The 25,392-nt window shown below is 43.4% G+C and overlaps 1 protein-coding gene across 1 annotated transcript in view; it reads right to left on the bottom strand.

The window, feature by feature from the left end:
* Window positions 1-23,263, bottom strand: part of PRKCD (protein kinase C delta) — a 116,029-nt gene extending 92,766 nt beyond the window's left edge. The window contains exon 1 of the mRNA XM_081316833.1: window positions 23,151-23,263. The gene's annotated coding sequence lies outside the window, so the exon portion shown is untranslated. The remainder of the gene's footprint in view (window positions 1-23,150) is intronic.
* Between the last annotated feature and the right edge of the window lie 2,129 nt (window positions 23,264-25,392).

Genomic DNA, 25,392 nt, shown 5'->3' with positions numbered 1-25,392 from the left:
ATCATCACCCTATGAAGACCAATTTTGGAGTGTTTTTCAGATACCAGGAAATGGTATAACAATCCAAAGCCAAATACATACTTGGGGGCAGATCCATGGGTAGATCTGGTTTGTTTCTGACAACAGCTGGGGTGGGTGGAGGGGTGAGGGAGATGCCTTGCAAACAAGTAGTAAACTTGGCTCCCTTTTCCAAACAGCCTTCCCCCCCTGCAAAATTCATCAGTGGAGTGATGAAAAGTTAGGCTTTTATAAACATGTTCATTGATGGAACAATAAAGCAGTAAACTTTCCTCAATTTCCCCCATTTCCCGCAATCTTTTCCTCTTTCTTCTTTCATAATATAAGAAAAGCAATGTCCTTCCCTTAGATAACAGACTCTATTGCACAGGTGTAAAAAGAGAAATGCTTTGGTAAGGGTACTTTTGGGTATGGTTTAGAATCAAGCCAGCATGAGCACAAGGCAGGAAACCTAAATGATGCAGGTAGTCTTCACCTTATAACCATTTGTTTAAAGTTATGGCAATACTGAGAAAGGGACTTACAACTGCGCCTTGCCTTATGACTGTTGCAACATCCCTGCAGTAATGTGATAATGATTTGGGCATTTGCCAACCATGTGCATTTACAATAGTTGTAGCATCTTACTGTTATGTCATCGCCATTTGTGACCTTCCAAGCAAAGTCAATGGGGAAGGTCACAAGTCACAATCATATGATGTCTCACTTAACAACCATGCAAAAAATTTCTAAAATTGAGTGCAGTCATATGATGCCTCACTTAACAACTGTATCGCTTGATAATGAATTTTATGGTTCTTATTGTGGTCATAAGTTGAGGACTACTTAATTACAGGCAATAATATTTTTAGATTATTTTGAATACATAATTATAAAAGAAATAATTTTGCATTGGTGGCGTCCCACTTGGAGTATTATGTTGAGTTCTGGACAGTTTATTTTAAGGATTCAAATAACTGGATGTGGTTTAGAGAAAGTCACTCGACACTAGATCAAGAGACTAGAAAATAACTCCTATAAAGAGAGAGATAGAAGGAAGTGAATGTGTTTAACCAGTGCTTTTTTTGTAAAAGAAAAAGGTGCCGGAACTCACACGTCATACAACCCACCTTGCCTACCCTACAAGGTTCCATCCAAAAAAGGTGCCGGAACTCAGTTCTGAGCGTTCTATGAGAAAAAAAGCCCTGTGTTTAACCCTGAAGGAATGACTGAGCAGATAGTATAGCACTTTCCCAAGATGTTGAAAAAATTCAGAAGAAACAACACTTTTTTTTAATCCCCTCAGAATAGAGGCTAATGGATTTGAGCAGTGCTTTTTTGTAAAAGAAAAAGGTGCTGGAACTCACACATGTCATACAACCCGCCTTGCTTACCCTACAAGGTTCCATCCAAAAAAGGTGCCGGAACTCCGTTCTGAGCATTCTGTGACAAAAAAAGCCCTGGATTTAAGTACAAGAAGTACTTAGGTACAAGATTATGTTTGGATGTTAGAAGAAACCTCCTAAAAATAAGAGAGTAGTTTGAGTGTGAAATCAATTATCCACAGAAGAGGTGGGCTTCTTTCCCGTTAATGTCTTTCATTTGACTGCAGTGTTTTAATTGGGATTTCATTACAAGGCAAGGATTGGATTTGAGGCCTCAAGGGCTCCATCCGGTTTTATGATTCTGCATTCCAATATTGTGGTTTAATAAATACAGATACCATTCTTATAAAGGGAAAAACAATAAATATTATGTATTTTAGCAATTAACATTTTTGAGGCATACATGTATGGTAATGGGGTTCCACTTAATCTACAACCGCTTAAAGTAATAAATAAAGTAGCCTCTCGGGTGCCACAACTTTGTGCTGCTGAAGGTAGGGTTGGGCAGCCTGATACTTTCTCAGGCAGAAAGACCAGTGACGTTTGTGGTCCAGTATACGTTTGGCAGCTCTAGGGCAGGGCTTTTCAACCTTTTCACAGATTGTACCACTTTTAGGACATGACAATATTTGAGTACCACTGGTGCTTAGCAAGATGTCAAAAACCTGATGCTCTGTTGCTTCCTTCTACTGCAACAGAGGAAGTCTGTTCTTTTTTCCTTCTCCCCCTCACTTTTCCCCACTTTTCCCTCCCCACTGTGTCCTACTATTTGCTTTTGTATTTTCGTATTTTATTGTATAATCTAATAAAATATTAGAAACTGTAGAAAAAAAGAAAAAAGTACTAGTTTTAATTTCTTTGGGGGCTGTTCTTTTGCTGAATCACTTTCCCTTTGCACTGTCAAATGTATGATGAATTTATCCATGTTTATTAATATGCACCACTACCAGCTAGTTCAAGGGTCTTCAAACTTGGCACTTTTAAGACTTGTGGACTTCAACTCCCAGAATTCCTCAGCCATCATGGCTGGTTGAGGAATTTTGGGAGTTGAAGTCCACAGGTCTTAAAGTTGCTAAGTTTGTAGACTCCTGAGCTAGCTGGTTGGCCATTCTTTTCTCCCTTCTGAGCTCTTCCACAGTGTAGTAAGAATGCACCCCCCTAATCCCTTCACTGTACCCTTAAAGACACAGGAATCAAGTGCAAAGCAAGAAACACAAACTCCGTTTTTTTCCTCTTTAAGCTGCCTCAGGCATGTCACATGTCACAATGTTGCAATCCTTGACTGAAAGGCTCCAGCAATTGTGAAAAGCTTTAGCTTTAAATTAAGCCTGTTTACCTTTAAAGAAAACTTTATAAAAGCCATAGACAGACTCAGTTAAAGGGGGTAAAACTAATTACATTTGTTTGAAGGGATTAAACCTTTCCTGTTGTCTTTTTTCCCTCTTCCCCTTCCCAAACCACCTCCTTTTATAGCCTCTCCTCTCCTCCCCTGCACCTTTTTCTTCAGTTCACCTCCAGCTCCAAGCTGCTTTCAGAAGCGCCAATCAGCTGAGCCAATCAGCTGGAGCCCTGCCTCTCCCTCAGGCTTGGCTCGCTTAGCCTTATGGGGAATACCCTGCTTCACTGGTATGCTAGCAGTCGCATACCACCCGCCACATGGCAAAGTAGCACAGGTGGTATGCGTACCACCAGTTGAAAAGTCCTGCTCTAGGGTGCCTACTGCTGGCTGAAGGAGAAAACTCCTTTTTTGGGAGGAAAGAAATCAGGACAGTTTTCATTTTATTGCAGCCAGTAGTTTGTTTTGTGAAGGAGCATATCATTTCAGACAATTCCTTTTATCTCTCAGTTTTGTGGGTCATTCCCCATAGAGCTTCAAAGATATATTAAGTAGCAGCAATAGGGGAGCATGTTGTGGGTAAGAGGAGGATCTGGAGCTGAATGAATGCAAACGAGAGTACTTTCTACTTGTTCAAAACCATGCAACTTGCTATTAAGACTAAAGATAGTGACCATTTTCATCAAGATACATCTCACACTATAATCTACTGCTAAGAACAGTTTTTAGATGAATAGTAAGAATTCATTATTTTCCCCTCTCCAATATTTAAGTGGGAGCTTTTCTTATGTTATTCACAAATTTAACCATACTATTATGTTCTTTGAAGAAGAATACTCCTCTGTTTCAGAAAAATGATGAACAGGAAATGAGTAACTCCTGAAATTTAGTTGGGATATTTAGTTCTGATTTCCAACTGATCACATTTCTACTTATTCTTGCCAAGGAAAGTTGAATATTATAAGAGAGCCTATGTCTTTTAAAACTGGTTCTCTTGCAAGGGGCAATCATGTTTTCCTTTTTCTATTCCTAATATAATGTGTATTATAATTTGCATTAAAAACTCACATATAATGATTTAATATAATTTTAATAGGCATGCAGTTTATATCTTCATAGAGGCGGATACCTTGCTCAGATGAACTGTGGATCAGTCTCAGTTGCTAGGTATGTTGCAGACAGACAGAGAGACAATAAGGTGGACAGTTCTTTTAAACAGAGCAGGAGATTATCACTGTAATCAAGAGGTGCATTTTTTATAATTTTTTAAAGCAATTGATGGTTGAAAGCATGGCTGCAATTTTGAGTCCCTTTAGAAATTTTAGATGGTTGGAAAAATATGTAGTTTAAGACTATAGTTGGGTTAACATGCCTACTTTAGTGTTGTTTTGTTTTGTTTGCAAAAAGTCTTGTTGCCATAATTGGATAATTTATCCCATTCCGGGATTTGATCTAGGCTGAAAAACTATATATAGAGAGAGTACAAAGATCACAAAGTGTGAAAAAAGGATCCTGTACGCACTTGAAGATATGTTTTATTTGGAGTAGGGAAGTATGGCAATTCTTCAAGATGTTAAGTGGGTAAAACTTGAGAGAGGGAGAGGAAAGGTGTGTGTGTGTGTGTGTGTGTGTGAGAGAGAGAGAGAGAGAGAGAGAGAGCAGTCAGAAAGAAAAAAGCTTAAAACTTGGAAATTACTTCTCAAGAATTCCAGCATCAATTATTCATTTCCTTTTTAAAGTCTGCGGGCCAGCTGTGCCACCCTTGTGTTTTCCTAAATGAATTCTCAGGATGGCTATCAGCAAGGTTCTTAGAATTCTTGAGTTAGATGAAGATAGATATATAATTTTGGTATCAGTGGATGCTTTTCTTAGATTCTTGTTACATTTTCTGTAGTATGTTTTTAATGCTGGTTAGGAGTTAGTGGTTGAAAAATTGATGTCAACTTCAAAATAAATCAAGAAAAAAATTATTTATTTTATTTTTATTTCAGTTTTATTATTGTTTATAAAAAAGACAGCAAATGTATCTAATACTCCTTTTCCCCACAACAACCCTGTGAGGTAGGTTTGGGCTGAAAGCGAAGGATTGGCCAAAAGTCACCCATCCAGTTTTTCATGTCTAAGGTGGGAAAAATGCTAGAGTGTTGCATATTTATATACTTATTATTAAAATACTTATTTATCATCAATATTGAACAGATAAATAAAATTATCTGAGTGTAAACTGTATGGAATTCAACTGGCCTTACTTCTGATTAGATTTATATAGGATTCTGTGCTAGTGTTACATTTCAGGAACAAAAGGCTAACTGACTTAGAACTGCCACTTCTGGAATGTAAAAATCCAGATAAATCCTAGATGGTGGCAAATTGTATGTTTTCTGTATAACTTTACTGCCACTTACTGGCATCCTTAATATTGCTGCCCAGATATGGTAATCTAACATTACACCAAATCATTACTATTTGTCTGTGTACTAGTGTAGTAATTATGAGGTAAAGGTAAAGGTTCCCCCGCAGATACGTGCTAGTCGTTGCCGACTCTAGGGGCCGGTGCTCATCTCTGTTTCAAAACCGAAGAGCCAGCGCTTGTCTGAGGACGTCTCTGTGGTCATGTGGCCAGTATGACTAGACGCCAAAGGCGCACGGAACGCTGTTACCTTCCTACTGTAGTGGTCCCTATTTTTCTACTTGCATTTTTATGTGCTTTCAAACTGCTAGGTTGGCAGAAGGTAGTAATTATACAGGAAAAATATTCAGCTTTTTAAAAATAAAAATGATATCTAGCTGACTCCAATACTTATTTACTTACAATTAAATCTTATTAAATTCAGTGGACTTCACTTCCACATTAGCATATACAAGGTTGTAGCCCATGATCTATAGGTCAGCATTATAAGTGAACTAGAACCAGAACGCTATGATTAAAACAACCTATCATTTAGTCCAAAGGATAAATCCAGTCAGCATCTTGTTCATACAAGGGATCATCTCTTTATCTCTTGAGATATATACTATAACCCTATTCAGGCGTCCAAATAGGCTCTTTGTACATGGGGAAAGGTTTGAAGTGAGGATAGGGAGCTGTCCTTCATCTGTTCGTTGTAAGATTGTACATATAAACATGCATGGAGGCAGAATGTGCTTAGTATCATTATTTTAACCTCCATTTTTTGAGGATATAAAAAATCAAGACTAATATGGTAGCTTAATTCTTCCAGTTCTGATAGACTTAATTCTTCACTTTATTTTTTTAAAAAGTAATATATTCAACCTACTGTTCTGGCGCAGTGTAAGAATGGTTAGAAATAATGTTGATCAACACTACTGGATGAAACAGCTGGTGGCTGTTGCATAACAGAGGGAAGAGTATTCTATTTTTAATCTGCTCAGTAACAGAAGTTCTCCAAACAGCACTTGCTTCAGGTGCTGGAGGGGGTGGTAGATAGAAATGGCACAGCCAGCATTAAGTAGCTAGTCGTACATTAGGGAATAGTTATTTATTCAGTCTCCTTATTCCTATACAGTGCTGCCTCCCATCCCCCCCCTCATAATTTCTTGGCCTGAGCAAGAAATTATTTCCTTTCTGTTGCCATACAATGGATGCTGATGGTTTTATATAATATACAATTTCTCGATGCATTAAGCAGGCTGAAAACTCAAGGAGGATTATTTTATGTATAGATGGTATCCTTCAACATGATATCCTCCAGGAATATCATTCATGCTATATGGAAGATAGCACAAGATAGCACAATTAAATTGGAGGGAAAGATATATAAGAAAACAAATATTTTTTTTCAGATACCAGTAATAATATCTCATTTTGTGTCTCCTGCTGTACCTTAACTTTCAAGCCAGTTATGAACAATTCTTCTGAAGCCAAAGGAACTATTCTAAAGATATAAGGTAAAGGTAAAGGTAAAGGTTCCCCCGCACATGCGTGCTAGTCGTTTCCGACTCTAGGGGCCGGTGCTCATCTCCGTTTCATAGCCGAAGAGCCAGCGCTTGTCCGAGGACGTCTCCGTGGTCATGTGGCCGGCATGACTAGACGCCAAAGGCGCACGGAACGCTGTTACCTTCCCACCGTAGTGGTCCCTATTTTTCTACTTGCATTTTTACATGCTTTCGAACTGCTAGGTGGGCAGAAGCTGGGACGAGTAACAGGCGCTCACTCTGCTACGCGGCACTCGGGATTCGACCCGCCAAACTGCCGACCTTCCGATCGACAAGTTCAGCGTCCTAACCCACTGAGCCACCGCGTCCCTTACTAAAGATATAGTGTAGTTTAAAGCTTTGAGGTATAATCAGGAAATTATCTTATGATTTTTACAATCAGCCATAAATCTATAGATCACTAATTCTGAGATCTTTAGAACAATTCTGAGAACAATTAACCCTGTTGCTTGCAATAATATCCATACCAACTTAATAACAGCTCTTCTGTTATCCAAAATAACCCCTTATATTTTGGTGAACTAAGATTGCCATTTAATATCTAGGAAATCATTTAGAATGTAGACTGTCTCAGAGGGAGATGTGGCTTAACTGATCGGTTGTTAACAAGGCTTCAGAGAGACACTTCAGAAGGGCTGACTGTATTTGAAAATGTATTTCAAACAAAACAGTTGACAGGTGGGTTGAGGGAGATCTCCAGTCCTAGAAGATTGCCCTGAACATTCAGCCTAGTCAAGCATTCTGGTGTCTATTCACTTGCCAAAAAGAACAGCTTAAACATAAATATAACCATGTGGACTTTTTCAGTCTTCCCATTAAATTGCTATGGAATTAATTCCCATAATGGAAGAAAAACAGATGAAGTTTATTTGGCAACCATAGCTATGAGGCAAATTTAAGCATGACTGAAAAACACAATACACACACATCCTGTGTGTAAACCGAGTTACTTATTTCACAGGCCACATGTTTTTCAACTTCTATTCCAATTTAAGAAACATGTTTTTTGTTCCCTTCTCAATTTGATCCCATGAAATTTAACTTCTTGGAGCACTTAGAAAATGAGTGATATTGTTTAGAATTATATAGTTTAATAGCAGGAAAATTCATTATTTCGAGTCATTCTGGACCTGAATTGGTTCTAGGAAACTGCTAGTTTCTTTTTTAGCTGGGTCAGTTTGAGCTTGATTCACCAAGATGACATAAATTATCCTTGTAAATGTTGGGGTATTGCTCTTCTCAAGGAGAAATCACATTAAAATGTCACAAGGGTTTGAATAAAATAATCTAGTAATGAGCAAAGTTGTACAGTACTCTTACCAAGAGATTCAGCACAAGAGAGCTAATAACTCAGACTTTTGCCTGGGCTAGTTAAACTGTTGCTAGTGAGGACAACCCTTAACATTTAGAAGACTGAGACTTGCGGTAAGTGCTGTAATGAGAAAAGCAGGTGAAGCTAATTCACATGTGTGTAGGTCTTTTATTTTCACTGGTGGTGGTGATGGGGACAGAGCTATTTTCTCTAGGGCAAACCCCATACCTATCTGGCTATGGTGGCCATGGTTCCTGACTCCAAAACATGGTCAGAGCTATACAAGCAATTCTTGGCAATTGTGCTGCTGAAATTCAGCTATGTAACTGGCTGCAGAAAAATTACTGGGGGCTACCAGCGCTCCTGGAGGATTTAAAAGGAGATAAAGGAAAGTTACAGATAAGAAATTCATTGATGGCTACAGGTCATCAGGAGCCTGGGAGTCATAACTGCTCTTCAGAACCAGCATCCTTATGAATGATTCTTGTTATGTATGGGGTAGGAGCAGCAGCTCTGCAGGTACCACCAGGTGGCGCTGTGCTGTGGCTGGATTGGCTGAAGGGTTTTCGGCGGGAGATTCGGATGGATGGATTGGCCAGAGTGATACCTGGCTAGGTATATAAGGGGTCCAGGTAACCCCCTTTGTCCAGTACGCGCCTACCACTAATAAAGAGTTGACATGCAGTACTCATCCGTTTATTCCTTGCCATGCCGTCCAGAACCCACAACACAATAGTGGCGATGAGGATGGGATGCTGTTTCGCTCAGAACTGAATCACTAGCTGAAGTCACTAGCTGAAATCACTGGATTGGAGGAAAAGAGTTCTTCCCCGATCTCATATGCAAGCTGAACAGGCATTTTATGCCTAAGAGGTCTGAGATGTCCTGGAGGTTCCAGTTTGTCCAGCGGATCCAGAGGTCAGGCGAGTCAACAACTGACTTCATTGCAGACGTGTGATAAGCCGCTCGTCTTTGCAAGTTTCCTGACTTAGAAGACCGCCTGCGAGATCGTATCACTTTCGAGCTGAGTGACAAGCGGCTGCGGCAGAAGCTGCTCGTGAAGCCGAAAATGAGCCTGCAAGAGGTTTTGGATGAGGTCCAGGCATATGAGGCAGCCAGCGGCGACGGTCAAACAACCCACCGGCCCAGCAGCAGCTCCAGGGGATCAGTGCACCAGGAGAGTGCTGTGTATGGCGGAGCGGATGACGATGAGGTGGCAGAGATTGACGCGGTAGACCGGAGGCCAGCACAACAACAACTATCATGACCGCGGGTAGACCAGGGGGCTCAGCGGAGACCGATGGCGTCACAGAGAGCTGCCAGTGGGGCCGGTGCTGATGCCATTCCGGGAGCCGGAGCGACCAGTCCTAAGTGTGCCGGCTGCGGGGGGAGCCATGGAAGAGTGACCTGAAGATTTTGCTTGGCTAAGTGCCGAATCTGCGGGAAAACAGGCCACATTGCTGCGGTCTGCCGGAGCCATCAGAGGAACGAGGACGCGTCGCCAAAAGGTACTGGGACACCCCAAAACGCGACCTCCAATGCCGTAATGAACCTTAAGGCTGTTTCCCACTTGTGGGGGTCCATCGGCTACTCACCCCCAAAATTATGCTAAAGGTCCACTTGCAGGGCATACCCTGTAAGATGGAGCTAGACTCTGGAGCCGCTGTCTCAATAATCTCTGAAGAGACCTTTAAACAAGTGTGCGGCTGGAGCAACCAATGGGCTACTTTAAGACCGACTAACCTAAAACTAACTGACTTCCAGCATCCTCCCGTGAAAATTAAGGGGGAGGCCACACTGTTGGGGTTCAGAGGGTTCCGTGGGAACTTGGATGTGTTGGTAGTTGATGGCCGAGGGACTAGCCTAGTGGGGCTGGACTGGTTCGGGGCTCTGGGCATAGGAATCTCAGGGATCCATAGGGTCCAGGCCACGAGCCTCGAATCCGTCTGCAAAATGTTTTCAGACGTATTCGAGGACAAGCTAGGCACATACACGGGGCCACCCATCAAGTTTAAGCTAAATCCCAACATCATGCCCATTAGAATCAAACACCGAAGGGTTCCTTTTGCCCTTAAAGGTAAAATAGAGAAGGAGGTGGACAGGCTAGTGGACTAGGGGGTGTTAGAGCCCGTGGAAGGGGGTGAATGGGAGACCCCTATAGTTACCCCATTAAAAGCTAACGGGGAGGTGAGGATCTGCGCTGACTACAAATGCACTGTGAACTGGGCCCTCAATTCACATGCTTACCCGGTTCCGACGGTCAGCCACATCCTCGCCTCTCTTCAGGGCGACGCCATTTTTGCAAAGCTAGATTTGGGGCAAGCATATCAGCAGCTCCTGGTTACCCTGGAGACAGCTGATGTGCAAACCATAGTAACACACAGAGGAGCTTTCAGAGTTAACCGTTTACAGTCCGGTATCTCTGTAGCTCCGGGGATCTTTCAAGAAGTGATGGAGAAAATTCTGAAAGGCATTCCAGGAGTATGCCCTTACTTTGATGATGTCCTCATCGCTGGAAGCTCTGAGGAGGTATTGGCTGAAAGACTGCAGGCTGTCTTAAACAGATTTTGCTCTGCAGGGCTCAAACTTAAAAAAGACAAGTGCAGCATAGGGGTGACATCTACTGAGTTCCTAGGTTTCAGAATAGATGCCAAGGGGGTTCATCCTGCTGAATCCAAGGTGAGGGCAATAAAAATGGCCCCCACTTCAAAATACAAGGGGGAATTACAAGCTTTCCTGGGGCTCCTAAATTTTTATCATTCATTTCTTCCACACAAGGGCTGCCTTTTATGGGGAAGTAGGGTCATCATTCCCGAAACACTGAGAAACACGGTCATTAAGTCATTACATGAAGGACATCCAGGAATAGTCAGAATGAAAGCGTTAGCAAGAAGTTATCTGTGGTGGCCCGGTCTTGATAAGGCTATTGAGGAACAGGTTAACAGTTGTCATGACTGCCAAAGGTCCACACCTGAGATGCCCCATGCACCAGTACTCAAATGGGAAGAGACACACACTCCATGATCCAGAGTACACATTGATTACGCAGGCCCTTTCCAGGGACAGTTGTTCTTGGTGGTGGTAGACAGCCACTCTAAGTGGCTAGAAGTGATACCAGTCGCTAGCATGACCTCAGCCAAAACCATCCAAGTGCTCAGGGGGCTCTTTGCCACACACGGCCTGCCAGACTTATTAGTCTCAGATAATGGGCCTCAATTCACCTCTGCTGAATTCCAGGCATTCACCAGGGCCAACTTGATTAGGCATGTTACAACAGCACCCTTCCACCCATCGACTAATGGATTAGCAGAACGCATGGTAAGAACAACCAAGGACGCATTGCGGCACATCATCAATGGTGACTGGCATCAATGGTGACTGGCATTGCTGTTTAATTACTTTTTATTTTTTGTACCTTGTTTTTTATTATGTATTGCCCTGTTCACCGCCCTGAGTCCTTCGGGAGAAGGGCGGTATACAAATTAAATTAATAAATAATAATAAATAATAATAATGGTTGGCACAGTTCCTGTTAGCTCAACACACCACACCCTGCACGGCCACAGGCAAGAGTCCAGCGGAACTTCGGTGGGGCCGGAGGCTCATCACCAAATTGGACAGGCTGCACCCTGACAGAGTGGCTGCTGAGACTGAGCATCCCAGAGTCCCTAGAGAATTTCTCAATAACGACTTGGTTTGGGCAAGGAACTACGGGCCAGGTCATTTTTGGATTCCGGGGGTGGTGGTTGACAGAACTGGGCCATTGTCCTACATTGTAGGGGTGGAGGGGAATCGTCAGATCAGGCGTCATGTAGATCAAATCAGGAAGCGGGTTCCTGAATTGTCTCAGGTTGACCAATCACAACAAAAAACGTTTGAACAAAATAAGGAAGCCCAGGGACTGGATCAAACAGAACATTGGGACCAGGGCTCAACCACGACCGATGATGATTTGGAAGACCAGCAAGGACTGAGATGGTCTATCAGGACTCACAGACCACCGACATATCTTGCAGATTATGTGCAATCTTGAACAGGCCCAGAGCCATTCACAGTATATGACTGATTGTGTTGTAATGTATTATGCATGCCAATTGTATTCTATATGGTTTTTTTTTCTTAAGGGGGAAGGGGTGTTATGTATGGGATAGGAGCAGCAGCTCTGCAGGTACCATGAGGTGGCGCTGTGCTGTGGCTGGATTGGCTGAAGGGTTTTCAGCGGGAGATTCAGATGGATGGATTGGTCAGAGTGATACCTGGTTAGGTATATAAGGGGTCCAGGTAACCCCCTTCGTCCAGTACGTGCCTACCACTAATAAAGAGCTGACATGCAGTACTCATCCATTTCTTCCTTGCCATGCGGTCCAGAACCCACAACACAATAATTCTGCTAACAAGGGAGTGGAGTTTTGCCTTCAGATATGTTGGTATTCTTTCCAGAAGTATCTTGTTTGGGTGATATAGGAAGCATGGTGTTAGATGACTCTGGTTCAGATTTAATTCTCTTTTGATGAAGGCTAGATTTACTCTGTATGACAGGAAGTTCATGAATGTAATTTGTAAGGATCATAGTACATTTTGATTTTCACAATGAAGGTATAATTTGCTACTTGGAACCTGAAATAGTGTCATGATGAATGCCTTTCTTTTCTTGTGTGGCATAACATCACTCTTTAGTGTGCTGCCTTCTAGAACATCACACAGTTTGGGAGAAAAAAAAGTCAAGCATGATCTGCATGGGATTCATAGATTATTGTTTCTGATACTGAATTTTTCATATTGGCATTTGAACACGATCTACATCTCCATTAATAGGTAAGTATCCCAGGCATTCAGATTAAATCTATCTTCAATAAGTACTATAAATCAAGGATAATGTAATTTCATTATACGTATGTCTTGAAATATTGTTATATTGCCCATAAAGTTCATATTGTGTTTACTGCTTCTTATTAATATTTTTAATTGTGGCTGCAAATCTATATTGCAGCCTAAACTGCTTGTCCCCAACAATGTTCCCAGCTATTTCTAAACCAATTTCAGACATTCCAATCCAGATTGCAATGTGATCTAGCACAGACCATTTTTTTCTTTACCTCTCTAATGGTATAATTATAGGTGCAAAGCTAAGATAAAGAAATTAATAGGGACAGGTTGTTCTTTTGTTCTTACCTTCTATAAATCCATGACAGATTTGTGGCATGAAACAGCTGGCAACATTCTGTAGGAAGTCAGCCCCCACCAGAGAAGGAAATATTTTGGGGAATATTAAAATGGACAGAATATTATATTTCCCCCAAAGGAATAATGAAAAATCTTAGGCAAAGACTGCCCCAAGCAGAAACCAAGCAGCCAGGTTTTAGAAATGCAGAATTGATAATCCTTTCAGAAAGACTGTAGCCAGAAAGCTTGGAGCTGATGGGATTAGAAAGACAAAGATCCCTAGAATCAACAATCCCTCACCCAAAAAATTCAACACCGGACATAGCCATCAGCCCCAGGGGAGCAGGATATAACCTTTAAGACATAATAGGATTAACCCACCATATCAGAATACAAAAAAGGACACACTCAAAAGCTCAGGTCAAAGTTCATGCCACAGGAACAGGAAACAACTCCAAACAAAAAAGCCCAAGAAGGTATAAAAACCCACCACTCCCAACTACATGTGGACAGCTTTCCCAGAGCCACATTTCTGTTTGGCTCTGCTCTTCAAAAAACTATAACCTTCCTTATAAAGTAGTCTCCATTTTGTTTATTCCTGGGTTGGACTGGACCCTGATGAAGATTTTTCTTTCAATAATTCCTATGATGTAACTTGCATAGGGGGAGGAAGCTGTAGGCAGGACTGGGGGGAACAGAGCAAGGGGAACAGGTGTCACCCAGCTTGGAGGAGCCATTAGGAGATGTAATGGTTCAATGGGCTTGAAGCATTGAGTTAATTCATTGATTTAACAGGCTGTTGTATCAATTAAAGAATATTTTTAAAATGGCCAACCAACAGAGAAAATGGCAACATGGTAGGCCCAGATAGTTCACAGCTGCTGGATGGGGAGAGACCTGCCCATTTCTATAGCCAATTGGAACTGGGCTGTTCCTTGAAAGGAATGAAGAACTGGAGACTATCCTCTCTGCATGGCTTAAGACAGCCCATGTTGAATCAAAGTAGAGAAACCCAAGTGCTGGGTACATTTGCAATGGGCTGGGGGTAATGAAAAGTGTGGGTGACCTTGGGGGGAAGAGGAAGAGATGCTGGCTAGACAAAAGAGAGAGGACCTCCCAGTGGTTGAAAGGTCAGATAAAGAAACTTATGCAGGACCTGCCCTAATGGATTAAGCAGTGAAAAGTGGTGGGAAGCTTGTACCTCTGTTATTGTAGCTTTACAATAAAGTACAATTAGCCCAACTAATCATATTTCCTGTCAGATTTTTCTGGGAGGGCTAATAAAGGGTGGACATGAAGCCCTGCATTTCTGCACCCAGAAAGCAGTGATGGCCAGTATGGGTGATGGACCAACTAGAAAGTGCAGATCTACCCACAGACAGAAAAATAGTAATGTATTTGGGCTAGACACATGGCTTACTCTCCAAACAGATATATGTACACCAACAGATAGTAAAGCTACCTTCAATTGTAGCAAAAGTGTTTGATTTTTTCCCCCATAGCTGACAACCTGTTGACTTCCTTGCATATTTTGGTCCATTCTAAGTCCTAGTATAGGTTTATTTTTTAAACTAATTGTGCATTAAGGCTGAATAATTCAGAAATTGTTTGATATCCCATCTAACTATTAACAGATTCAACTTGGTTTAACTTCTAAAATTCATCCAAAGTCAGCTAGCTGCTGTTATCTGCTCTATCTATTCAAATGTCCGTGAGAACCAGTGTGATATATTTTTTATGGTGCTGCACTAGAAGCTGTGAGACTATGAGTTGCAGTCCCCTTTAGGCACAGATGACTTTGAGCCAGTAATTCTCTCTCAACCAAGACTGGAAACTCAAAAAAATCCATCTACTAATTCATAATGGATTAGCAAGGTAGATATGGGCCATAATTTCTGATGAAAGGGTCTTAATCCTGTTGTGAATTGATTTGGACTGATATTTAAACAAACTACAACATAAAAACAAAATAATAATAAAGAATAGAAAAAAAGAAAGCAATACATATCACAGTATATCACATACATCTAGTAATAGACAATCACTACAAGCAGCAAAAAGCTTCTAATGGGGTTAATTAGGAAATTCTTGCTAGTCTGAATGGAGCTTTGGAAACGGGAATAAGAATTTAATCAGATCTACATCATCCTACTTTCAAAGTCAACAAAAGAAATAGAATTTAGTAATTTGTAAATAATTGTTTGCTAGTGAAATCTTAATCAGAACGGTTCAGACTGTTCAATAAGTATGTTCGGTGGGTTCAAAAAAGTTGAAGGAAACTTTCAGACATTTTGGAGAAAAAGTCTCAGCCTGGTGACCTCTAGTTTCTTTGGAACTGCAGCTCTCACAATTCCCACTAAGTATGGTCAAAAGTTTGGACTTTTCTGATTTCCTCCAAGAAAGAAGCATATCCTATTCTGTAAGAAGCATTGTTTTTCAGTTCACTTTTGGTAGCATGAGATACCGTATATACTTGAGTATAAGCCGACTCGAATATAAGCCGAGACCCCTAATTTTACCCCCCAAAAATGGAAAAAGTTAGTGACTCGAGTATAAGCCGAGGCTGGGAAATGCAGCAGCTCACCTTATGCTCCTCTCCAGAGATCTTCCCTCAGCAGCGGCCGGCAAAGTAGCTCGCACGCGAAACAAGCCTGGCAGAGGAGCCGGAGCGGCGAGCAGAGGCGCCCGGCCCAGATCCTGCAAGGCCCGGCCGAGACGCGCCCCCAGCAGCGGAGCTGCTCTGGCTCCTCTGCCGGGCTTGTTTTGCATGTGAGCTACTTTGCCTGACGCTGCTGGGGTCGCGTCTCGGCCGGGGCCTTGCAGGATCCAGCCCGGGCGCCTCTGCTCGCCCTCAGCAGCACCTGGCCTGGAATCACATGCGAAACAAGCCCAGCAGAGGAGCCGGAGCGGCGAGCAAAGACGCCCGCCCGGATCCTGCAAGGCCCCGGCCGAGACGCACCCCCAGCAACGGAGCCGCTCCGGCTCCTCTGCTGGGCTTGTTTTGCATGTGAGCTACTTTGCCTGACGCTGAGAAGACCCGCTTGGGCACTCGGGTTGGTGTCAGTCTCTGCAGGCCCTTCTCGTTTCCAGGAACGTCAAGCGCGCTTGGCTCCCCACCCCCACGGCAGGGCAGGGCAGGGCAGAGACTTGCTCGCCCTTCTGACGGCCCTGAAGAGAAACGAAGGGCTTGCAAACTCCCCGCGAGAAGCTGGGCGAAGTGCGCGGCTGGGCGAGTGTGTGCCTGCGCGCGTATTTACGAAAGAAACGCTCCGAGAGTTCTTCTTTCTCCGCCCCCTTGGGGGGAACTCTAGCGACTGCTGTAGCCGCGCTTCTCTTCTCGGCTCCGAAAATAGGGATTTCTACTCTCTCTCTCTCTCTCTCTCCCCTCCCCACCCCGCATTCTCCTGCCTCTTCGATTGCGACAATAAAAGGGCGAAGGGTGCGCTGGTTTCTTCCTCCTTCCTCCCCCCCTCCCCTCCCCTCCCCGATTGTCAGGTGTGGCTTCGACTTTAGTTTTTGCCTACGGTGCTAGGGAGTTGCCAGTGGTGGGATCGTTTTCGGAGTTGCGTGCTTGGCCCAGAGGTGCAAACAAAATGTTTGGAAAAAGGGGGGTGAGGTGGGGTGGGGTGGGGTGGAGGAAGCAGTTTGCGAAGCAGCCGAAATGGGGGTATATAGAGGATGGGAGGTTCCCACCGAGAGAGCCAGCAGAGTTGTTGTCGAAGCGCGTCACACGCCTTTCCAACCACCAGAGAAGGGAGGAATAAGAAAGAAACACACACACACACACACACACACACACACCAGGAAATCGAGAGCGCCGCCTTAAGTTAAAGATGGCGGACGGGCCCGAGAAAAAAGGCTGCAAAACTCCAATCTTTTAAAGCGTGCGGTGTTGTTGTGTTTTTTTTCCTCCCCCCGAAAGTGAACGGCAGCTTTCCGTACTAGTGTATTTGTACTGCCGTGAGTGACAACTGACAAAGCTTGCCGGTGTGATCTTGATTTTGGAACTGATGAAGTCTGTTAACTAATTGATTGGCACTCCGGTCGCTCATCGCCGTGAAACTAGACCTTGTTTTTGGTTGTTTTTTTTTGTACTTTGGGCTGATCAAATGGAATAAATGGAATAAATAAAAACACTGGCATGTCAAGACACCAGCACAAAGACCAAGGTACAAGCAGCTCTCCTTCAGTCATTATTGAAACATTTGATCAGCCCAACTTCTTCTTATTACTATTATTAAATCTGTTTTTTAACCAAGCGTGACTTCACTGAGCTGAATAGTGCAGGGTTGCCTGCGTGTTTGCTTGTTCCGGGTAGAAAAAACACTGTCGACCCCGGCATCTTTTGCGGGGAGGGGTGAGGTGGGGTGGGGTGGGGTGGAGGAAGCAGTTTGCGAAGCAGCCGAAATGGGGGTATATAGAGGATGGGAGGTTCCCACCGAGAGAGCCAGCAGAGTTGTTGTCGAAGCGCGTCACACGCCTTTCCAACCACCAGAGAAGGGAGGAATAAGAAAGAAACACACACACACACACACACACACCAGGAAATCGAGGAAGCTTGCGTAAGATCTGAAGGAGACACGATCGTGGGAAAGGCACCGAGCGTGCCGTGGAAAAAAAAGAAAGGGTGGACTTGGGCTCGGCTGGTTTCGCAACGGGAAATGGGAAATCCCCGCAAAAGATGCCGGGGTCGACAGCGTTTTTTCTACCCGGAACAAGCAAATGCGCTTCGACAACAACTCTGCTGGCTCTCTCGGTGGGAACCTCCCATCCTCTATATACCCCCATTTCGGCTGCTTCGCAAACTGCTTCCTCCACCCCACCCCACCCCACCTCACCCCTCCCCGCAAAAGATGCCGGGGTCGACAGCGTTTTTTCTACCCGGAACAAGCAAACACGCAGGCAACCCTGCACTATTCAGCTCAGTGAAGTCACGCTTGGTTAAAAAACAGATTTAATAATAATAATAAGAAGAAGAAGTTGGGCTGATCAAATGTTTCAATAATGACTGAAGGAGAGCTGCTTGTACCTTGGTCTTTGTGCTGGTGTCTTGACATGCCAGTGTTTTTATTTATTCCATTTATTCCATTTGATCAGCCCAAAGTACAAAAAAAACAACCAAAAACAAGGTCTAGTTTCACGGCGATGAGCGACCGGAGTGCCAATCAATTAGTTAACAGACTTCATCAGTTCCAAAATCAAGATCACACCGGCAAGCTTTGTCAGTTGTCACTCGCGGCAGTACAAATACACTAGTACGGAAAGCTGCCGTTCACTTTCGGGGGGAGGAAAAAAAAACACAACAACACCGCACGCTTTAAAAGATTGGAGTTTTGCAGCCTTTTTTCTCGGGCCCGTCCGCCACCTTTAACTTAAGGCGGCGCTCTCGATTTCCTGGTGTGTGTGTGTGTGTGTGTGTGTGTTTCTTTCTTATTCCTCCCTTCTCTGGTGGTTGGAAAGGCGTGTGACGCGCTTCGACAACAACTCTGCTGGCTCTCTCGGTGGGAACCTCCCATCCTCTATATACCCCCATTTCGGCTGCTTCGCAAACTGCTTCCTCCACCCCACCCCACCCCACCTCACCCCCCTTTTTCCAAACATTTTGTTTGCACCTCTGGGCCAAGCACGCAACTCCGAAAACGATCCCACCACTGGCAACTCCCTAGCACCGTAGGCAAAAACTAAAGTCGAAGCCACACCTGACAATCGGGGAGGGGAGGGGAGGGGGGGAGGAAGGAGGAAGAAACCAGCGCACCCTTCGCCCTTTTATTGTTGCAATCGAAGAGGCAGGAGAATGCGGGGTGGGGAGGGGGGAGAGAGAGAGAGAGAGAGAGTAGAAATCCCTATTTTCGGAGCCGAGAAGAGAAGCGCGGCTACAGCAGTCACTAGAGTTCCCCCCAAGGGGGCGGAGAAAGAAGAACTCTCGGAGCGTTTCTTTTGTAAATACGCGCGCAGGCACACACTCACCCAGCCGCGCACTTTGCCCAGCTTCTCGTGGGGAGTTTGCAAGCCCTTCATTTCTCTTCAGGGCCGTCAGAAGGGCGAGCAAGTCTCTGCCCTGCCCTGCCCTGCTGTGGGGGTGGGGAGCCAAGCGCGCTTGACGTTCCTGGAAACGAGAAGGGCCTGCGGAGACTGACACCAACCCGAGTGCCCAAGCGGGTCTTCTCAGCGTCAGGCAAAGTAGCTCACATGCAAAACAAGCCCGGCAGAGGAGCCGGAGCGGCTCCGTTGCTGGGGGTGCGTCTCAGCCGGGGCCTTGCAGGATCCGGGCGGGCGTCTTTGCTCGCCGCTCCGGCTCCTCTGCCAGGCTTGTTTCGCATGTGATTCCGGGCCAGGTGCTGCTGAGGGCGAGCAGAGGCGCCCGGGCCGGATCCTGCAAGGCCCCGGCCGAGACGCAACCCCAGCAGCATCAGGCAAAGTAGCTCACATGCAAAACAAGCCCGGCAGAGGAGCCGGAGCAGCTCCGCTGCTGGGGGCGTGTCTCGGCCGGGCCTTGCAGGATCTGGGCTGGGCGCCTCTGCTCGCCGCTCCGGCTCCTCTGCCGGGCTTGTTTCGCATGTGATTCCGGGCCAGGTGCTGCTGAGGGCGAGCAGAGGCGCCCGGGCGACCCCAGCAGCGTCAGGCAAAGTAGCTCGGCCGCGCGCAAGTCCTCGGTAAGTTCTTTTTTTTGTTCACTGGAGTATAAGCCGAAGTGGATTTTTCAGCCCAAAAAGTGGGCTGAAAAATTCGGCTTATACTCAAGTATATACGGTAATCCACTTGTTCAAGATTTTTAGCTCTTTCCATTTAGATGTTTAAAAGCACAGACCCCTATATATGTGAATATATACAGAGAGAGGTTGTCTGGAAATCAGCCAGAATGAGTAAGTGAAATAGAGAGTGTACGTATTGTTTATTTTGTACAAGGTCAATATTTTCCCCTCATATCTCAGAGGAATTGCTGCATAAGGCTATTTACTCAGTACTTAGTATTTTATTGTGCCTAATGGCTCTTGACATCTTATGCATGAGCACTTGTCCATTAAAATTGGCCAACAGTATTGTGTCAAGCAGAAGTCACATGCTTTAATTTAATTAATGTAAAGATGTGAAAGTACCACCACCACATGAAAATGGAAGTAGTTGAAGGAACATCAAAGGTCACCTAATACAACCCCTTTTGTTTAATTTAACATGGCAAACTTTGTTGTTGTTGTTAGTTGCGAAGTCATGTCCGACCCATCGCGACCCTATGGACAATGTTCCTCCAGGCCTTCCTGTCCTCTACCATCTTCTGGAGTCCATCTAGGCTCACACATACTGCTTCAGTGACTCCATCCAGCCACCTCATTCTCTGTCGTCCCCTTCTTCTATTGCCCTCAATCTTTCCCAGCATTAGGCTCTTCTCCAGTGAGTCCTTCCTTCTCATTAAGTGGCCAAAGTATTTGAGTTTTAGCTTCAGGATCTGGCCTTCTAAAGAGCAGTCAGGGTTGATCTCCTCTAGGACTGACCGGTTTGATCGCCTTGCAGTCCAAGGGACTCGCAGGAGTCTTCTCCAGCACCATAGTTCAAAGGCCTCAATTCTTTGGCGCTCAGCCTTTCTGATGGTCCAACTTTCACTGCCATACATTGCAACTGGGAAGACCATAGCCTTGACTATACGCACTTTTGTTGGCAGGGTGATGTCTCTGCTTTTTAGTGTGCTGTCTAGATTTGCCATGGCTTTCCTCCCGAGGAGCAAGCGTCTTTTAATTTCTTGGCTACAGTCCCCATCTGCAGTGATCTTGGAGCCCAGGAAAATAAAATCTGTCACTACCTCCATTTCTTCCCCATCTATTTGCCAGGAGTTGAGAGGGCCGGATGCCATGATCTTGGTTTTCTTAATGTTTAGTTTCAACCCAAGTTTTGCACTCTCCTTCTTCACCTGCAACAAGAGGCTCTTTAGTTCTTCTTCACTTTCTGCCATTAGAGTGGTATCATCTGCATATCTTAGGTTGTTGATGTTTCTTCCGGCAATCTTAATTCCAACTTTTGATTCATCTAGCCCTGCCTTTCTCATGATGTGCTCTGCATATAAGTTAAATAGGCAAGGCGACAGTATACAGCCTTGCCGGACTCCTTTCCCAATTTTGAACCAATCAGTGGTTCCGTGTCCAGTTCTCACTGTTGCTTCTTGACCCGCATATAGATTTCTCAAGAGACAAATAAGATGGTCTGGTATGCCCATCTCTTTAAGGACTTGCCAGAGTTTGTTATGATCCACACAATCAAAGGCTTTAGCATAGTCAATGAAGCAGAAGTAGATGTTTTTCTGGAACTCTCTAGCTTTCTCCATGATCCAGCGTATGTTAGCAATTTGATCTCTAGTTCCTCTGCCTCTTCGAAATCCTGCCTGTACTTCTGGTAGTTCTCGATCCACATACTGCTGGAGTCTAGCTTGTAGAATTTTAAGCATAACTTTACTAGCATGAGAAATGAGTGCAATGGTGCGATAGTTTGAACATTCTTTGGCACTGCCTTTCTTTGGAATTGGAATGTAAACTGATCTTTTCCAATCCTGTGGCCACTGTTGAGTTTTCCAAATTTGCTGGCAAATTGAGTGTAGCACTTTTACTGCATCGTCTTTTAAGATTTTGAATAGCTCAGCTGGAATACTGTCACCTCCACTAGCTTTGTTGTTGCTCAGCTTTTCTAAGGCCCACTTCACTTCACATTCTAGGATGTCTGGCTCGAGGTCAGTGACCACCTCATTGTGATTATCAGGGACGTTAAGCTCATTCTTGTATAGTTCTTCTGTGTAATTTTGCCACCTCTTCTTAATCTCTTCTGCCTCTGTTAGGTCCCTGCCATTTTGGTCCTTTATCATGCCCATTTTTGCATGAAACGTTCCTTTCATCTCTCCAATTTTCTTGAAAAGATCTCTGGTCCTCCCTATTCTATTGTTTTCTTCTATTTCTTTGCATTGTTCATTTAAGAAGGCATTCTTATCTCTTCTAGCTATTCTTTGGAATTCTGCATTTAATTGGGCGTATCTTTCTTTTTCTCCCTTGCCTTTTGCTTCCCTCCTTTCCTCAGCTATTTGCAAAGCTTCCTCAGACAGCCATTTTGCTTTCTTGCATTTCTTTTTCTTTGGGATGGTTTTGGTTGCTACCTGTTGTACAATGTCGCGAACCTCTGTCCATAGTTCTTCAGGCACTCTGTCTATCAGATCTAATTCCTTAAATCTATTTGTCACCTCTACTGTATATTCAACAGGGATATGATTTAATTCATACCTGACTGGCCTAGCGCTTTTCCCTACTTTCTTTAATTTAAGCCTAAACTTTGCAACAAGAAGCTCATGGTCTGAGCCACAGTCAGATCCTGGTCTTGTTTTTACTGACTGTATAGAGCTTCTCCATCTTTGGCTGCAGAGCATATAGTCAATCTGATTTCTGTGTTGACCGTCTGGTGATGTCCATGTGTAAAGCCGTCTCTTGGGTTGTTGGAAAAGAGTGTTTGCTATGACCATCGTATTCTCTTGACAAAATTCTATCAGCCTGTGCCCTGCTTCATTTTGTACTCCAAGGCCAAACTTGCCTGTTATTCCCGTTATCTTTTGGCTTCCTACTTTAGCATTCCAATCCCCCATGATGATAAGGACATCATTTTTGGGTGTTAGTTCTATAAGGTGCTGTAGGGCTTCATAGAACCGGTCAATTTCATCCTCTTCAGCACTGGTGGTTGGGGCATAGACTTGGACTACTGTGATATTGAATGGTTTGCCTTGGATTCGAACTGAGATCATTCTGTCATTTTGAGGATTGTATCCCAGTACTGCTTTTCCTATTTTTTTATTGACTATGAAGGCTACTCCATTTCTTCTGAGGGATTCTTGCCCGCAGTAGTATACCTGATGGTCATCTGAATTAAATTCACCCATTCCTGTCCATTTTAGTTCGCTGATACCTAAGATGTCAATGTTTAGTCTTGTCATCTCTTGTTTGACCACGTCCAGCTTTCCTTGATTCATGGATCTTACATTCCAGGTTCCTATGGAGAAAAAATCTTTACAGCATCGGACTTTCCTTTCACCACCAGACATATCCACAGCTGAGCGTCCTTTCGGCTTTGGCCCAGTCGCTTCATTCTTTCTGGCGCTACTAGTACTAGTCCTCTGCTCTTCCCCAGTAGCATATTGGACGCCTTCCGACCTGAGGGGCTCATCTTCCAGCATCATATCGTTTTGCCTTTTAGTACTGTCCATAGGGTTTTCATGGCAAAGATACTGGAGTGGTTTGCCATTTCCTTCTCCAGTGGATCACGTTTTGTCAGAACTCTCTGCTATGACCTTTCCGTCTTGGGTGGCCCTGCACGGCATAGCTCATAGCTTCATTGAATTACGCAAGCCCCTTCGCCACGACAAGGCAGTAATCCATGAAGGGGATGGCAAACTTACTGTCTTTTAAATCTAAATTTCTTCTCTTATTATTGCAATTCATTTTAGTACCAGAAAATTCATTACCTCCATCACCACCTAGTTCTTTAAATCCTTATCATTTTTACAGGTTAAATGTAAATTCTTTAAGTCTTTTAATATATGCAACTTGTCACGATCTAGTCGCCATCTTTGATGCCTGTTTCTGAACACGTTATCGTTTATTGCTTTCCTTCTTCATACTAACCCACTTATAGTCCATGGGAAGTCAAACTTCCAAAATCAAAGATGTTACATTTCTGTTTTTAACTCAGAGTAAGTAAATATGTCTTGCTGAAAATATGTCTTGCTGAGAGTCTCTGGATTGGAGAAGCATATAAACTAGAGTAAATCAATATTTATTTACAATACACTTTTATTTCCTCTTATTTTCCTTCTCTAGTGAAGCTGCACAAATTACAGTTATGTAATTTTGAAAATATTTCAACACTACATTTCAAATTATTTCAGTACTAAAAAGACCTTGTAGTACAGGGGTCTTCAAACTTGGCTGTTTTATGACTTGTGGACTTCAACTGACAGAATTCCTCAGCTAGGCATACTGGCTGAGGAATTCTGGGAGTTGAAGTTCACAAGTCATAAAAGGGCCAAGTTTGAAGACCCCTGTTGTAGTAGAACACAAAGGGATGCCACCATTGAAGAGACCTATATGTATTGCCATTATCCCAGAAAATAATAGGACATAAGGGTTCTGATGATGAAGATGATGCTGTTTAATTATTAAAAAAAATCTTATAGTTGAACTTCACCTACATTCTTCCTAAACATTAAGCCATATTGTGGCTTTTTAATTTTGGCTTTCACCTTGAGGTTCTCACTCAAGGGACAAATGGCAAGGCTGAAATTATCCTACTTTGACATATTGTGTGAAGTCCCAGCTCACTAGAAAAGGCTCTAATGCTGGGAAATGTGGAAGAAGAGAAGACAAGGAGCAGCAAGGTAGGTGGACTCAATTAACAGTGATGATGAATGCACTCTTGGTAGACTTCAAAGAGCAGGTTAGGGACAGATCATCAGGGAGAAAATCCATATGGTTACTAACATCAACAATGACTTGATAAGACATAAACAATTTGGCTTACTGTATATGAATCTAGGTCTTCTTCTGGTTTATAAACCATATCTATATTTTAATGTGCTGCATTTGAACTCAGCAATGGTGGCTTAGTTATTAGATAATGATTTAAAAAAACCTGGCTGAGCAAGATGTGTCATTTTGTTAACTTATTCATTTTTTTTCTATGCCCTGACAACAGTACACTCCCTGGTTCTGATTTGTGGCAAAGTGTGTGTTCACAGCACAGATCAATTGTCTTTAGCAGACAGCAAACCGTCTGAATACAATATTCTTTCATCTTAATGTTTATGACATATTAAATATTATATATCATAAGCTGAGACTGCTAGCCAGTAAACAGTATTGTTCAGGTTTGTTGTTTTTCTAATAAATATTTTTTAATCTAAAATTTCTCCAGTATGAAGTAACTTGACTTATTTGGATGCCATTGTTTTCAGAGGAGACTGCTTTTATACTTTATAATATAGCTGATTCTGTAAGTTTTTTGGGGGGGGACAGAAACAAATCAAAATTTCATTATTGAGATTCTCTGTGTTAAACATCTATGTGGGGAGATGCTGTACGCAGAAATTTTAATATATCTATTGGTTCACATATTGCAACAAAAATAACAAAAAGCTGTCCCCGCTTCTTGAAATAAAGTTTCCCCATGGAGATGATTAAACAGGAGACAGCCATCACAAAAGGAATACTGTAGAAAAAAATGCC

Source organism: Vipera berus (assembly GCF_964194415.1).
Source record: "Vipera berus genome assembly, chromosome: 2".
In the NCBI taxonomy this organism is placed as follows: domain Eukaryota; kingdom Metazoa; phylum Chordata; class Lepidosauria; order Squamata; family Viperidae; genus Vipera; species Vipera berus.
This window is presented reverse-complemented; position numbering and strand designations above follow the sequence as displayed.